General features: G+C 39.7%; 2 non-coding genes across 2 annotated transcripts; both read left to right on the top strand.

Moving 5' to 3' along the window:
- Positions 1-7,596: 7,596 nt before the first annotated feature.
- On the top strand, positions 7,597-7,703 carry LOC131234191 (small nucleolar RNA R71). The gene has a single exon (XR_009165599.1). It is a non-coding gene; the product is annotated as a small nucleolar RNA R71 (small nucleolar RNA).
- Positions 7,704-12,173: 4,470 nt separating this feature from the next.
- Positions 12,174-12,280, top strand: LOC131234154 (small nucleolar RNA R71). Its single transcript, XR_009165562.1, has one exon. It is a non-coding gene; the product is annotated as a small nucleolar RNA R71 (small nucleolar RNA).
- The last annotated feature ends 2,895 nt before the right edge of the window (positions 12,281-15,175 follow it).

Here is a 15,175-nt window from a genome sequence, read left to right as displayed (position 1 = left end):
CTTCCTGACGTCATAAACATAAAAAAGGATAGAAATATGCTCAAAGCTATCGCAGACCTATTGTAATTTCAGTCACAACAGACCATTAAAAACTAAAAACATTCCCATTAATAAACTAAAATCCACATCAGTTCAGTATAAACAAAAAGCACAAGCGAAAGATTCCCCCATCAGACTACAAGCTTCACCTCTTAGCCCTAGCTAAGAGGTTTAGCCTATCATGAACATGATGAGGCTATAATCTTTAAAAAATAGTAAAAACAGAAAAAAACCGAATTACTCTCTCTCTCTCTCCCTCTGCTTCTGACGTCCCAGCCGTAGATCGGATCTTACCCTCTCTTTCTCTCTCTTTATAGGCAGCAAAGACCGGTTGGAGTGCCAGAGGCGGTGGCTGGAGTTTCCGCACTCAATGCGGAAGTTTTACACAGCAGAAACCGGACGCGCGATCTCTGTTTTTTGCAGAAAAACAGCCTCCGTTTGATTTGATTTTGCGGCGCGAAATCAACATATTTGTTAATTCTGACACCTTAGTGAGGGCTATGGCCATCTGTTGAAGCATGTGGATGGTCTGGATCATCAATCCGACTGTGATCAGAAGAACACAGGGGCCCACAGCGTTCGGATTTTACGGACTGCAAAACAGAGCCAGCGCTTCTTGCCCTGGCTGTTGGTGGGACCCAATCCTTTCAGTTTCTACAAAATCTACTCCGTTTATTGTAATCATATCGAAAAAACAGTAAGAAATGGCTGGATTCATGTTGGATTTGGTGTGGCCCATGCGATCTTTGTTCTCACCGTCCATTCCTGCGTTTACATGCAATCTGCCTGTGTGTGTGTGCATGGGACCAAAACTTCACCTAGGCGAAGGTTGTAGCTACCCCACGGGATGAATGAACGGTTCAGATTGGTGATTTGAATGAGTAGTGGGCCCCACTGAGAGAGACCGGCGGATGCTGGTGCGTCCGCTGTTCTGGTGCGGAAAGAAGTTGGGCCAGCCGACTTTGACTGGGAGTCCCAGTCCGGTGCGACTCGCGTGCGAAAGTGCTATGTACACGCACGTCGCACGTGGGGTCCACTGTGATGTTCACGAGAAATCTGCTCCGTCCGTCCATTTTCTCATCTCATTTCAACAGTTGAGACCAAATTTGAAGCATATCCAGATAGCAGGTGGGCCCAAAATCAGAGTTTTAGGGGCTGATCTGTCCGTTGGGCCATTTCCACAGGGATCGAATGGATGAAATTCGACATGTACGGTTAATTTATGTTCCTCAGGCCATGTATGAAGTTTCGAACTGAGTGGATAGTGGGAACCCAGTGATCTTGCATTCTGGCTGACTTTCAGGCCGCTTGAACTTCAGTTTCTCGATTTTCGCAGATCCCTGGCGTGTAATTCCGTCGATCTTGGTCCCCTGGAGTCCGTCCCTTGCTTTTAGTGTCATCAGAGTGTTAAATTCATGCTTTAAGCTTCCTTTTCAGTCCATGCTCATAAATACACTCTGCATCACAAACATGATTAAAGCGGGCCATTAAACGGTATCATGTTCGTAAATCCAAGCAATAACTGGGGTCTAATATGCAATATTTGACCCTTAACACAACCCCTACCTAGCATTTTGCTAGTCCCGAGCAAAATATGCGAAAATTAAGTTGAGAATCATAGGAGAATTTCTCGAGTGATTTTTGAAAAACTATCCAAATTCCAGAATTCTAATTTTCATGAATGTTAGGCATAACTTTCTCTTAGATTCAAGCACACGGTAAATGTCAATATCAAGTTCAAGGTATTAATCCATCAATTAGAATAATTCTAAACATTGAGTTTCATGGGTGTATAGTGTAATCTCGACTTATCATCATTAAAAGATCCAGTCGTCAAATTCCTAATAACATTGATAATCAAAAAGGGTATTCAAGACAACCAAACTTTCCTTACAGTTTTTCTTTTCATTCTTCTAGCTTTTGATTTTCCATCGATGGGGAGGGGAATCAAGTCCTTACTTATAGGGAGCAAACCTATGGTAAAAACTAGTCGCCCAAAAAAAAAAAAAAATTTTAAATGTCAACCTTGAGGAATCAAACCTTCACCTGTACGGAGCAAACCTATGGTGAAGACTATTTGCTCAATCCTTTCAAGCTTAGTAATTACCAAGTTACACATTCCATATCGAACTGAAATCTTAATGTGCAAGCGATATGTGTCTTGTGAAATTATGACTCAATCAATGTTTAAAATTTCTAATCATGGATTAACAATTTAAACTTAAATGTGAAATCTAACAGACAACTGAATCCAAGAGTCATAAATTACCAACATCACGATCTTGAAATTCTAAGTCACAGATGGATGTCAAATTCGCATCAAATTCACAAGAATTTCTAAAAGAATTTCACAATTTTTGCTCAAAACCAAGAAAACACTGATTAGGAAACCTAATCTCTCACCCCCAACCTAAAATCTACATTATCCTCAATGTAAAAGAAATAAGCATACAATGCACATGGGACAACGAAAATATAAGAGAAGTGATGGAAAGATAGTACTTGGACGAAAGAATCAAGAGGCTTTCCAAAGATATCTACGTAAGAGCGGGTCAGCACAAGAGAGAAACCAATAGAAGTAAAATAAAAATAACAAAAATAAAATCCTACCTACATCACTTTCACAGGTGCTCTCGATTGCATTTAGCGTATGCAACAAGCCTTTAAACCCCTAGGTTGCCCCTAGTGGACGAGTTGTAGTCTCGTGAGGGTTTGCAGCAATATTACCCACAAACATTGAACTAACTAGGAAAATGAAACGGAATGAAAAGCTGGGTTGGCTCCCAGGAGCGCTAAGTTTACCGTCTATCCTAAAACAACATAAAGGAAACTATCCTAGTCCTATGAAAACAAGAAACTTACCTATACCTCCATTAGATTAGGAGATCAATCCTGGTAAACAGGATCAGTCAGAGGTATGGACATGTCCTCTGAATCAAATTTCTCGACAAATGGCATTAAGCGATGTCCATTTACTTTAAACTCCTTGCCATTGTCGGGATCTCTTATCTCAACGGCCCCATGAGGATACGCAGTGACCACAATGTAAGGGCCAGTCCAACGAGATCGAAGCTTACCTGGAAAGAGATGTAATCGAGAATTATACAAAAGGACTTTCTGACCAGGTGTGAATGATTTCCGTAGAATACGTTGGTTATGAAACACCTTCATTCTGTCTTTGTAAATTCTCGAGTTCTCGTACGCATCATTCCGGATTTCTTCAAGTTCATTTAATTGAAGTTTACGTAGCGAGCCAGCGTTGTCCAGATTGAAATTCAAATTTTTGATCGCCCAGTATGCTTTATGTTCCAACTCCACAGGCAAGTGACAAGCTTTCCCATAGACAAGTCTAAAGGGAGACATTCCAATAGGAGTTTTAAAAGCAGTACGGTATGCCCATAAGGCATCGGTCAATCGGATTGACCAATCCTTACGATCAGGGTTAACCATTTTCTCTAGGATATGTTTGATCTCCCTATTGGAAATCTCAGCTTGTCCACTTGTCTGTGGATGGTATGGGGTGCTCACCTTATGAGAGATATCGTATTTCTTCATTAAGCTCTCGAATGATCTATTACAAAAGTGTGAGCCCCCATCACTAATGATGGCTCGAGGCGTCCCGAACCACGAAAGGATGTTCTCTTTTAAGAATTTAATGACCGTGCGATGGTCATTATTTCGGCATGAAATTGCTTCGACCCATTTAGTGACATAATCTACGGCGAGCAAAATATATAAATTTTCAAATGATTGGGGGAATGGTCCCATGAAATCGATGCCCCAGCAGTCAAATGCTTCTATGATAAGGATGGGATTCAAAGGCATCATATTTTGACGGGACAATGCTCCCAATTTTTAACAACACTCACAAGCCTTACAAAACCCATGAGTGTCCCTGAACATAGTGGGCCAATAAAAGTCACACTATAAAATCTTGGCCGTGGTCTTTTTAGTAGAAAAGTGACCACCACAGGCCTGTGAATGATAGAAGGAGATGACACTCTGATACTCGTCATCTGGCACACATCTCCTTAGAATTTGGTCTGGGCAATATTTGAATAAATATGGATCATCCCAGAAAAATTTGCACACCTTGGTAAAGAATTTCTTCTTATCTTGTGCAGTCCAATGCGTCGGTATGGAACCTGTGGCAAGATAATTAGCAATATCAGCGAACCAAGGCGAATGGGAGACTCTGAACAGTTGTTCATCAGGGAACATGTCATTAATATGAGTCGCCTCAGGGGAATCAGAAGTATTAAGGCGAGACAGATGATCGGCCACTACGTTCTCTACTCCCTTTTTATCTTTAATTTCCAAATCAAATTCTTGGAGTAGAAGGATCCATCGTATCAAACGGGGCTTAGAATCATTCTTAGAAAGAAGATACTTAAGTACCGCATGATCTGTGTAAATAATGATCTTGGATCCGATCAGGTAGGACCTAAATTTATCCAAAGCGAACACTACGGCTAGGAGTTCCTTTTCCGTAGTCGAGTAGTTCACTTGAAAAGAATTTAAAGTTCTACTTGCGTAATGAATGACGTAGGACCTCTTATCTTTTCTCTGGCCTAAAACTGCTCCAAGAGCATAATCAAAAGCATCGCACATAAGCTAATAGGTGCAGTGGTTAACATGCCCTTAAGCTTAGTGAAAGCTTCCTGGCATTGCTCAGTCCACTCGTATGGTGCATCCTTTTGCAGAAGATTACATAAGGGACGAGAGAGGAGACTAAAGTCCTTTATGAATCGTCCATAAAACCTTGCGTGTCCTAAGAAGGATCGCACATCTCTGATGTTCTTGGGTGGAGACAGGTTAGAGATAAGATCGATTTTTGCCTTATCCACCTCCATTCCTTTGGACGAGATAATATGTCCAATGACAATTCCCTTATGAACCATGAAATGACACTTCTCCCAATTAAGTACCAAGTTCTTTTCTTCACATCTTTTCAGCACACATTTAAGACTTTCTAAACACTTGCTGAAAGATGAACCGAAAACAGAGAAATCGTCCATGAAGACCTCTAGATATTTTCCCACCATGTCAGAAAAGATACTCATCATACAACGCCGAAAGGTGGCAGGGGCATTACATAATCCGAATGGCATCCTTCTGTAGGCAAAGGTGCCGTAACGACATGTAAATGTGGTCTTTTCCTGATCCTCAGGGGCGATTTCAATCTGATTGTAGCCCGAATACCCGTTAAGGAAACAGTAATAGGAATGACCGGCTAGCCTTTCCAAGATTTGATCAATGAATGGCAAAGGAAAGTAGTCTTTCCTCGTGACGGTTTTCAGCTTCCTATAGTCAATGCACATTCTCCAACCAGTAGTAACTCTAGTTGGCACGAGTTCATTATTGGCATTGGCTATGATGGTGATCCCGAACTTCTTAGAAACCACCTGAGTTGGACTCACCCATTGACTATCTGATATGGGGTATATGATACCCACATCTAATAGTTTAAGAACCTCGGCCTTAACCACTTCCCTCATGTTTGGATTTAGTCTACGTTGTGATTGCCGAGCGGTCTTCGCATTATCCTCAAGATAAATGCGGTGAGTACAAATCGAGGGGTCGATTCCCTTGAGGTCCGCTATCGTCCATCCAAGGGCTCCCTTATACTCAATGAGAGTAGATATGAGCACTCTCCTGTTCTTTCTTCAGGTGGGCAGAGATCACCACCGACTATGTCTCATCTTGACCTAAATAGACATATTTTAAATCAGAGGGCAAAGGTTTTAGATCAAGCTTCAGTAGCTTGAGGTTAGACAGTGGAGGCACTACATCAGTTTGGGGCAACTCTTCAAATTGTAGCCTCCACCGGTTAACTTCAAGTATCGGTGCAGTATCAAGCAAGGCACACGTCTCCCTAATTATGTCATCATCAAAGTCATGGGAGTGGGCCAGGTACATCTCTAGAGGGTCAGAGAATTAGGTCAGAAGTGTCGTATCTTCCACTAAAGAGTCAATCATGTTAATGTCGTGGAAATCATCATCATCCTTTGAGTTTCTGCCGTTATTGAAAAAGATGTTTGACTCCAATGTCATATTCTCAAAGGACATAGTCATGACACCATTCCTGCAATTGATAATTGCATTTGAAGTGGCAAGGAATGAGCGACCAAGAATGACGGGAATCTGAGTGCTCATGTTATTGATGGGTTCAGTGTCTAGGATGATAAAATCTACAGGGTAGTAAAATCTATCAACTTGGACCAATACATCCTCAATTATCCCTCTTGGTACACGAACAGAGCGATCAGCAAGTTGTAGTGTGGTTAAGGTGAGTTTTAATTCACCCAAACCTAACTGTTTGTATACCGAGTAGGGAATCAAATTGACGCTCGCTCCTAAGTCAAGAAGTGCATGATCAATTCGATGGTCCCCGATTACACATGATATGGTTGGGCTACCGGGATCTTTGAATTTCTGTGGCACGTCTTGCTTTAGGATGGCACTCACTTTCTCAGTCAAGAAGATCTTCTTTTGAATATTCTGTCATCGTTTGGTCGTGCATAAGTCTTTCAGGAATTTGGCATATGAAGGTATCTGTTTTACGACATCAAGTAGAGAAATGTTGACCTTCACTTGTTTCAATACATCTAGGATATCTTGAGAGTTAGGGAGAAGTTTTGGTGCGACTAACCGTTGAGGAAATGGAGCAACTAGCTTTTCTAAAAGTTTCGGTTCTGATTTTTGTAGGGCCTCACTAGATCCATCATTGTTGTCCTCTTCTGGTTCTTAAGGCTTTTCGAGCCTAACTGAAAGGATTTTATCAATGATCTTCCCACTCCTAAGAGTGGTGATGGATTTAGCATGCTCCATTTGATTTGAAAAGCTGAGATTACTTATCTTGTAATGCGGTTTAGGATTAGGGAGCGGTTGTGTAGGAAGCATCCCCTTTTCTATAACCGTCATACATGAATTCATCTTTTGCATAAAATCTCGCATTGCCTAGGTCAGCTCTTGCATGAAATTTTAAACCGGTTCTTCTTGAGGTTTCCCCTGATTTGGATTTTGATTGAAGAAACTTTGAGGAGTAGCAGTTTGTCCATTTCTCCAACTAAAGTTTGGATGATTTTTCCAACCAGGATTGTACGTATTAGAGGTCGGTCTATTGAAAGGTCTTTGATAAGTATTTACAGCATTGGATTGTTCATTCAACACTTCTCGAAAGGCAGGTATTGTAGGACAATTTTCAGTTGTATGAATGTTGCAATCACAAATGCCGCAAACACTTTCATTAACCTTATCCTTCTTTCCTTCCATGGCCTCAACTTTCCTTATAATCGTAGTCACTTTACACTTGAGATCATCCTCTTCTTTCAAGAGATACAATCCACCTTTCTCCTTTAATTGAGTCGGCCTAGACGTGGTGTTCGATTTTGGGTAATAATCCCATGATTGTGTTTTTTTAGCAAGACTATCAAGGTAATCCCATACCTCGTCGACATTTTATTAATGAATTCTCCATTACACATTGTCTCGACCATTTGGTGCATGAAAAATGTTAGTCCATCGTAGAAAAAATTTGTAATGCGCCATGTTTCAAAGTCGTGTTGTGGGCACGAACTGACCAAATCCTTGAACCTTTCCCAACATTGGTAAAATGTTTCATCCTCTTTTTGGGTGAAGTTCATGATTGCTTTTCTAAGGGTAATCATTTTATGATGTGGAAAAAATTTCTTTATAAATTCCTTTTGTATATCATTCCATGTGCCAATGGATCTAGGATGCAGTGAATGTAACCACGTCTTAGCCTTCTCCTTTAAGGAAAAAGGAAAGAGTCTCAGCCTGACTGTGTCCTCAAACACATTTTGAAAATATAAAGTGGCTATGATCTCATCAAACTCTTTCAAATGTAGATATGGTTCTTCAGATTCAAGCTCATGAAACTTAGGAAGGAGTTGGATAACCCCTAGCTTGATGTCCATACGTCCTGTATTTTCAAGAAAAATCATGCATGAGGGCGTACTCACCCCCGCTGGTTGTAAATAATCTCGTAAAGTACGTGGCGGGGGTGCTTGATGCACTTTATTCTCATCCTGAATGTCCTCCACCCTAGGTTAGGGTAGAAGAGGTTGGTTTTCAGCCATCACTTCAATTAACTCAGGGGATTTCGAGTGGTGTTTAGTCCTACGATGGATAGTTAACCCCTCAACCAATCCTCCTTCAATCAAGAGATATCGAGTGTTGTCACGGGCCCACTTGGGCATGAAACACTCGCAACCCTCAATCAAATTCGAAACTTAATCCTAAGAAAGGAAAAGAAAATCTAAAAAGAAAGAGAGGGTTGGAAAGAAGTTACCAATTTGGAGTCCCTCAGTTAAAAACCTCTAAAAGAAAATAAAACAAGTCAGTTTCTAAAGAGGAGGTTTAGAATTAGGAAATTCTTAAAAAGATAGAAGTAGACTAGTTTCTAAAGGAAGAAATTTCAAAAAGAAAGTGGAAATTTCTAAAATAAATTAGGAAAGTCCTAAACTAGAAAGTAAGTTACTAAAAGAGATCTGAAAAATTGAAAGTAGAGAAAGAACTTACCGAATTAGAAATTTCTATCTTAAAAGCCTACAAAATAGGAAAGTTAGTTTCTAAACAAAAATTCTACAAGTAGAAAATTTCTAAAAATAAATTAGGAAACAAAGTTAGATTCTAAAATTCCCCTTGGTACCTTAATAGAGCGGTCAGCGAGTTGGAGTGTAATCGTGGTTGGTTTAAGCTTGCCTAACCCCATTTGTTTGTAAACCGAATAAGGTACTAAGTTGACACTTGCACCCAAATCTAGTAAAGCATGTGTTCACTCCCCAAGTGCAGGGTTGTGATGTAGTAATAAACTCGGTGAGACCGAGGTCGAATCCCAAGGGACTGAGACTTGTACGTTACCTGAAACTAGGTAGAAATAGAACTAGCCTAAGATAAAATCTAAATCGAATGGAATTTAGGAAATAATTATGAAATAATTATGTAAAACTTAAGAGAAATCAGAGATAAGAAACTAAGGATTCAGAGGATCCACTTGTAGAGATCAGGGAGATCTTATGCCTGCTTCAAGAATCATGAAAATTAAACTGAACTTCCTCTGATATAATTTTAAAGAGATGAAAGGTATATGAATTAGAATGGATTCCATCACCAGACCATACCCATGAGACAGAGTACACAACAGAATTGAACTAATTACTAACCAATTAATATGCTATGAAGGTTAGGAAGGACACCGTCATCCAACCATGCCCAGGAGACGATGGTGAACAATAGGGCTTCCTGACGTCATAAACATAAAAAAGGAAAGGAATATGCTCAAAGCTATCACAAACCCATTGTAATTTCAGTCACAACAGACCATTAAAAACTAAAAACATTCCCATTAATAAACTAAAATCCACATCAGTTCAGTATAAACAAAAAGCACAAGCGAAAGATTCTCCCATCAGACTACAAGCTTCACCTCTTAGCCCTAGCTAAGAGGTTTAGCCTATCATGAACATGATGAGGCTATGATCTTAAAAAAATAGTAAAAACAGAAAAAAAAAATCGAATTACTCTCTCTCTCTCTCCCTCTACTTCTGACGTCCCAGCCGTAGATCGGATCTTACCCTCTCTTTCTCTCTCTTTATAGGCAGCAAAGACCGGCTGGAGTTTTCGCACTCAATGCGGAAGTTTTACACAGCAGAAACCGGACGCGCGATCTCTATTTTTTGCAGCAAAATAGCCTCCGTTTGATTTGATTTTGCGGCGCGAAATCAACATATTTGTTGATTCTGACACCTTGGCTAGGGCTATGGCCATCTGTTGAAGCATGTGGATGGTCTGGATCATCAATCCGACGGTGATCAGAAGAACACAGGGGCCCACAGCGTCCGAATTTTACGGACTACGAAACAGATCCAGCGCTTCTTGCACTGGCTGTTGGTGGGACCCAATCCTTTTAGTTTCTATGAAATCCACTCCGTCCATTGTAATCACATCGAAAAAATAGTAAGAAATGGCTGGCTTCATGTTGGATTCGGTGTGGCCCATGTGATCTTTGTTCCCACGTCTATTCCTGTGTTTACATGCAATCTACCTGTGTGTGTGTGCATGGGATCAAAACTTCACCTAGGCGAAGGTTGTAGCTACCCCACGGGATGAATGAACGGTTCAGATTGGTGATTTGAATGAGTGGTGAGCCCCACTGAGAGAGACCAGCAGACCCTGGTGCGTCCGCTGTTCTGGTGCGGAAAGAAGTCGGGCCAGCCGACTTTGACTGGGAGTCCCAGTTCGGTGCGACTCGCATGCGAAAGTGCTATGTACACGCATGTCGCACGTGGGGTCCACTGTGATGTTCACGAGAAATTTGCTCCGTCCGTCCATTTTCTCATCTCATTTCAACAGTTGAGACCAAATTTGAAGCATATCCAGATAGCAGGTGGGCCCAAAATCAGAGTTTTAGGGGCTGATCTATCTGTTGGGCCATTTCCACAGGGATCGAACGGATGAAATTCGACATGTACGGTTAATTTATGTTCCTCAGGCCATGTATGAAGTTTCGAGCTGAGCGGATTGTGGGAACCCAGTGATCTTGCATTCTGGTTGACTTTCAGGCCGCTTGAGCTCAATTTCTCGATTTTCGCGGATTCCTGGCATGTAATTCCGTCGATCTTGGTCCCCTGGAGTCCATCCCTTGCCGTTAGTGTCATCAGAGCGTTAAATCCATGCTCTAAGCTTCCTTTTCAGTCCATGCTCATAAATATACTCTGCATCACAAGCATGATTAAAGCGGGCCATTAAACGGTATCATGTTCGTAAATCCAAGCAATAACTGGGGTCTAATATGCCATATTTGACCCTCAACAGCATGCTCAATTTGAAAATTTCTAATAATACAAGGAATAGTGGGACTTCCCAGGTCTTTGTATTTGGGTACAACCCTTTGTTGAATGATAGAGCTCACTTTCTCAGTAAGGAAGGCCTTTTTGTGCACATTTAATTTTCTCTTTACAGTGCACAAGTCCTTGAGATATTTAGCATATGATGGAAATTGTCTAATGGCATCAAGCAGAGAAATATTGACAGTAACCTTTTGGAGCACATCCAACACCTCTTGATATTTCATGGGGATAATTGGATTCCGAAGTCTAGATGGGAATGGAACTGGAGGCTCATATGACTTAGTCTCTTTATCCTTTTGCTGTTGCGGCTCTTGAACCATAGTCGGTTCATCATTTTCTTGAGACAGTGGCTCATCCTCCGGTATTTCTACCGGTTGCATTATCTTGTTATCGACCTCTTTTCCACTTCTTAAGGTAATGATGGCCTTAGCTTATTCATGATGTAATTCACTTGGATTTAAGTTTCCAATGAAATATGTGTTTCGAGGGTTTGGCACAGGTTGAGAAGGAAGGGTGCCTTTTTCCCTAGCATTTAGTTGAGTCTCAATCTTAGCCACAGCTGTCTTTAATTCCTGATTTGATTGGATTAGAGACTGATTCATTTGAGATTGAGAGTTCATGAATGTGGTCAATGCATCCTCCACAGATGACGCTTTGGTGGGGGCACATATGTGCATTGTTAGGTGCCCCAAAGAAGTTATTTTGTGGAGGCATTTGAGGTGTATTAAGCGCATTAATTTGTGGTCCATTCCTCCAACTAAGATTAGGATGGTTACGCTAATTTAGATTATACGTGTTTCTCATTAGTTGCATAACTGACCTTTGGTAATTATTTATAACATTTGCTTGATCATACTCATGCGTGATATTTTGTACAACTGAGATTATTGGACAATCCTTTGTGTCATGGTCTATAACACCACAAATGCTACAAAAATTACCTAAGTGCTTGCTTTAACCATATCAACCTTCTTAATTTCCAAGGCTTCGACCTTTCTAGCCAATGCAGCGAATTTTGCATTAAGGTCGTCTTCCTCTCTTAGGACATACATTCCCGCTTTCTTTCTAGGAATGGGTCTAATTTGGTCTGATTTAGCAGAGACATCCCATGTCTGCGTATTCTCTGCTAACATATCTAAAAAATCTCAAGCCTCATTATGATCTTTGTCAAGAAAAGTTCCACCACACATCATCTTTATGAACTGACGGGTATCCATGGTGAGCCCCTTTCGGAAAACATCAATCACGTGCCATGGTTCATAACCATGATGTGGACAAGTAATTAGAATGTCTTTGAAGCGCTCCCAAGCTTGAAAAAACAGTTCATTCCCCTTTTGGGAGAATGACATGATTTCTTATTTTAGTGCATTTGTTTTGTGCTCGGGAAAGAACTTTTTCAAAAACTGTCTACTTAAGGCTTGCCATGAAATGATGGTATTAGGTCTAAGAGAGTTGAGTCATGCTTTGGCCCGATCCTTTAGAGAAAATGAGAATAACCTAAGCTTAAGTACATCCCTATTGCCATTGTTTACTTGTAACGTTGCAATTACTTCCTCAAAGTCCTTGAGGTGCAAGTAGGGGCTTTCAGAATCTAAGCCATGAAATTTAGGAATTAATTGAATCACTCCTGGTTTAAAATCAATGTTCCCTGTGTGAGCAGGGAACACTATGCAAGATGGTAAAGTTGATCTCTCAAGGTGTAAATGTTCACGTAAAGTCCGTGGTTGGTTTAACACATTCCTATGAACTTCATTTTCATCATCAAGAGGAGGATTATGTTGATTTTCTCTATTTTGATTTATAGTTGGATCTGGCAGATTTAGATTTGGATTATCAACTGGGTCTGCCAGGGAATCCAAGTGATGTTGAGTGCCTCTTCTAAGTGAATAATAAAGGCCTGGAACTAGTCCCCCTCCAGAGGAGAGTCGATTATTTTGATCCCTACTCCAACGGGACATAAACCATCCACACCACACAACAAATACCACTAATTCAAATTGCAAGTATGATACTTAAAATAAAAATAAAAACTTAAATCAACAACCCAGGTGGCAGGGCCAACCATGAGGGTTCAGTCCACAAAGCAAAATAAATCAACAACCCAGGTGGCAGAGCCGATCATGAGGGTTCAGTCCACAAAGCAAAAAATAATAATAATAACCCAGGTAGCAGAGCCGACCATGATGGTTCAATCCACAAAGCAAAATAAATCAACAACCCAGGTGGCAGAGCCGACCATGAGGGTTCAGTCCACAAAGCAAAATAAATCAACAACCCAGGTGACAGAGCCGACCATGAGGGTTCAGTCCACAAAGCAAAATAAATCAACAACCCAGGTGGCAGGGCCGACCATGAGGGTTCAATCCACAAAAAAAATTAAAAAAAATAATAATAATAAATAAATAAAAATAAAACTAATGCAGAAATTAAACTATGCTAATCTGGAAAATAGATTCAGCGGATGATCTTTGTGATCAAACAGCAACTGTAGGACAACCATAGCACTTGGGTGATAAAATCCCAAGCAGGGCAACCTTATGTCATAGTTAGTGCTGAAAAGACCCAACTGAATTTATTTTCAAAGAAAAAGAAAAAATAAAAAAAATAAAAAAATCTACAGAAAATCTGGAGGGTTTAGAAGAAAACTTACCTTAACTATCTTGCACAGATCTAATCTATCTCAGTCTCTCTCCGGCAACGGCGCCAAAAACTTGATTGCTTGCCTCCAAGTGCAGAGGTTCGTAAGTGGTATCCCGTGAATACAGGGTCGATCCCACAGGGAGATGAATTGTGAGAAGAAAAAAATAATCAAATGCAAAACAAATTAAGTAATAAAAATTAATCTGATGATTTGATTTTGAGATTTTTGAATGGATGTAATTCAACTGAATAAAATAACACCCATGCTTCAAAGTTCCACACATAGGTTAATGTTCCAAAATCATGATGACTTGGATAACACAATTAGGATCTGAACACTATGGTCAGCCTAATTGGAAAATAAAACACTTTAAATATTTTAATAAATGATATAAAAGATTAGAAAATAATGGATTTGCACCATTGACATATATTCTCAAGCGCCAGTGATTTTAAGTATTCAATATCTATACGATAATGAATATCAAAGAAATATAACAAGTTGAGAACATCTCCTATCTAGGAAATCTGATTGATTTAGGGTAAGCCTATCCATCAATGTGGATCTCATATTATGGAAACATATGGATCTCACAAGAGGATAAAAAAATAAAACCTAAATAATAGATAACATGCATACACCATTCTTCTAATCATTAAAACAATCAGTCATCATAACTTAAAAAAATATTAAACCCATGTGCTTCCCTTCTAGCTTGGGCTAGAAGAAACTTAGAAAAACATAATTAAATTACAGAAATAAAAAGTAACAAGAAAGAAAGAAGAAAAAAATGCAAATAAAAAAGATCTAAAATAAAAGAAACAACTTATAAAGCTTTAATAAAAATAAAAACTCTTACAAAACCATAAATATTGCTCTGAAATGCTTCTAATGATGTTTAAGAATGCCCTAGGAGGCCCTATTTATAAGTAGGGAACTCCAATTTTCGTATAAAGTTGAAAACCCTAAAAAACACCTCAAATATACGTACTTTCTCAAAATAGACTTGTCGCTGCATAGTTAATTTAAAACAGACTTCCTGCTGCGTAGTTTTCCAAAATAGACTTCAGAGCTTTACAATACACTTTTCAGGACGATTTCAGGATTCTTCACTTCAAATCTTCGATTCTTTTCATTCCTCACTTGGTTTTCTTAGATCTTTAGCATATGAATTCTTCAATCTTAGTTTCCTAAGATCTATCCCTTGACTCGGTGATTTTTTAGCATCAAATTCTTACTTTTTAGTACCCTTTTTTAATCCAAACTCTTAAATTCACCTTGCAACACATACATGAGTAAAATGGAATATTAAGATGATTTATGTTCATAAAACCAAGATATAAATGGAGAAAATTATGCAATATTTGAGTCTCAACACCAGTCGAAGCTTCGACTAGTCGAGCTTGACCTTCGACTAGTCGAGGATCACGAAAATTCAAAATTTTTCCAGATTTAAGACATCTATTTTATAAATCCCTATCCAAAAACAAGATCTCTAAAAGTTTTTTATCCAAACAAAATTGAAGGGCCTGTTCAGGTGACAGGATAAAATGAGTTGAACTCATTTTGGTGGGGCTTGTATATGGATATGATAGGTGGCCGGGGTGGTTTTTAGTTTTCC

This window comes from Magnolia sinica, chromosome 18 (assembly GCF_029962835.1).
Source record: "Magnolia sinica isolate HGM2019 chromosome 18, MsV1, whole genome shotgun sequence".
In the NCBI taxonomy this organism is placed as follows: domain Eukaryota; kingdom Viridiplantae; phylum Streptophyta; class Magnoliopsida; order Magnoliales; family Magnoliaceae; genus Magnolia; species Magnolia sinica.
The sequence above is the reverse complement of the archived record's forward strand: the minus strand, read 5'-3'. Positions and strand labels throughout refer to the sequence as shown.